The sequence below is a fragment of the Trachemys scripta genome, chromosome 5, assembly GCF_013100865.1.
Source record: "Trachemys scripta elegans isolate TJP31775 chromosome 5, CAS_Tse_1.0, whole genome shotgun sequence".
In the NCBI taxonomy this organism is placed as follows: domain Eukaryota; kingdom Metazoa; phylum Chordata; order Testudines; family Emydidae; genus Trachemys; species Trachemys scripta.
The window spans coordinates 134,516,058-134,518,306 of NC_048302.1; positions in this window are offsets into that span (position 1 = coordinate 134,516,058).

The window sequence follows — 2,249 nt, forward strand, 5'->3', positions numbered from 1 at the left end:
CCCCCCCACCCCAACCCAGAGCCCCCTCGTGCATCCTGAACTCCTCATTTCTGTCCCCACCCCAGAGCCCACACTCCCTCCTGCACCCCAACCCCAATTTCACCCACCATACAATTTCTATTCCCAGATGTGGCTCTCGGGCCAAAAAGTTTGCTCACCCCTGCTCTACACACACAGTTCCCATTGTGTACATAGTACTCCGTTTCCTGCCTTTCACTAGCTCACAGCTCTTCTCCAGGATGGAGCAAAAGCATGAATGGCTTGCAGCAAGCATTCAAACTGGGTGCCTCTCACCTTCCTTTCCAAATGTGCCTGCCAAAAAAAATATACGCGAGTCTTGTTCATTGCCACAAATGACTTGACCGCTTTCCAAAGGTCACAGATATTCCTCCCCTGGGGTTCAGCTGATGTCAGGACTTTTCTCAGGATGAAGGGAATGTATTTTTCTTTAGCTTCCTGGCCCCGCCCTCCCCCCTCCTTTCCTGAACCTAATGCCCCAGCTGGGTGTTAGCAGAGCAAGACCGAGCAATGTCCCCTACACATTGCTGAGATGTAAAAACAGAGAGATCCCGTGGCACTTTTCAGAACACTATTTTTTGTTTAAGTCTGTGCTGTAAACAATCAAAACAGGTCACTCTTCATCCAAAATAGAAGTGTCCACAGCAGAGGGCTGCATACAGGAGCGCCGCCAGCTTTTCTGCCGCCCTAGGCGGCTGAAGGTCCCGCCCCGAAATGCCGCCCCCCACAGAGGCGGTGGAAGGCCCCGCCACCGAAATACCGCCGCGGTCGCCGCCCCCCAAATTGTAGTGCCCTAGGCAACCGCCTCGGTCGCCTAATGGGTTGCACCGGCCCTGGCTGCATAGAGTTAGCTAAATCAGTATGGAAACCGGCCCTCAGAGTAACGTGGCATGAGAAGAGGCTAAGGGAAGCAACAACCCGCTCTAGAAAAGGTCATTCCCAATCCTCACGACATCCTGCTCTCTGAGGACCCTCTGGCCTCTTGACAGAAGGTGGAGAGTTTATGTCAACTGTTAATCCCAATCCTCATTATTCAAGTGTTCCCAACCTTTACAAATAAAACCAGGTTGAGGTACCCAGTCCCATTCAGAGAGAGGATACCACAAGCAATATGTCAGCAAAGGTGACCTCCTTCCTGGGAATCTGTAACTACCTCCACACCTGTGCTCAGACTAGGAGGGCTGCCTCACTCCCTGGCTTGAAGTGGTTTCCATCAGATACAGGGTTTACGGTTTGGTTCAATGGCTCTCAGCACCCCCACTATACACATTGTTCCAGCACCCCTGCCTCCAGAAAAGGCAAAATGTTCTAGAAGTTAGAAGAGGGGATGGGGAGCCAGGACTCCTGGGTTCCAGGCCTCAATCTGCTACTCACTAGGTGACCTTTGGCAATTCACTTCATCTCTGTGCCTCCATTTCCCCATCTGTAAATTGGGTCTAATAATTCTTACCTACTTCAGATGGGTGGTTAGGAGGAGTAAGCGACAGTCAATTCATTTGAGATTCTCATTTGATAAATGGGATGCCACTTAGCAGCTGTCACAGTCATGTCAGGGATAGAACTCAGACTCCCCTATTCTAAAAAGCACAGGCCCCATCACTTGAGCGAAAGGAAAATCTTCATTAGCACTTTACAGTACAGTATAGGGACCATAAAACAAAGGTCTGCAGTTCAAATCCTCTCCAATATGAGGCAGTGATGTGAATATATACACACACACACACACCACCCACCAGTTTATTGGCATAAAAGTTACCCTAAGCAATAAACCTGTGTAAATGTCATGGGAGTCTTCTCAGAACAAGGCGGGAAATAGCTTCCCATTTCACATAATTAATTCCCGGACATAGGCATGGAAAATCCAATATAATGCTGCTATAAATCAGCAATAAGTCACAGTTTCAAACAGATGAGAAGGATTTTCCCATTCCACCCACTGGAGAAACACACAATGCAACAATGACAGGAGGAGGAGTGTGTGTGTGTGTATGTGTGTATATATATATATATATATATACACACACACACACACACACACACACACGCACAAAACGGCAGAGTGCATGGTCAAGATTGGTGTGGGGAGGGTAGGCCTTACCAACTCAAGAGGTTCCCACTCAGCCAAGGGACTGGATGGCTCTGGGGACTCTATGAGGTGGAGTTTAGATAAATGAGGATCCCAGGCCAGAGGTGAGGTAGTGTGGAGGGAGAAGGGAGGGAAGACTCACTTC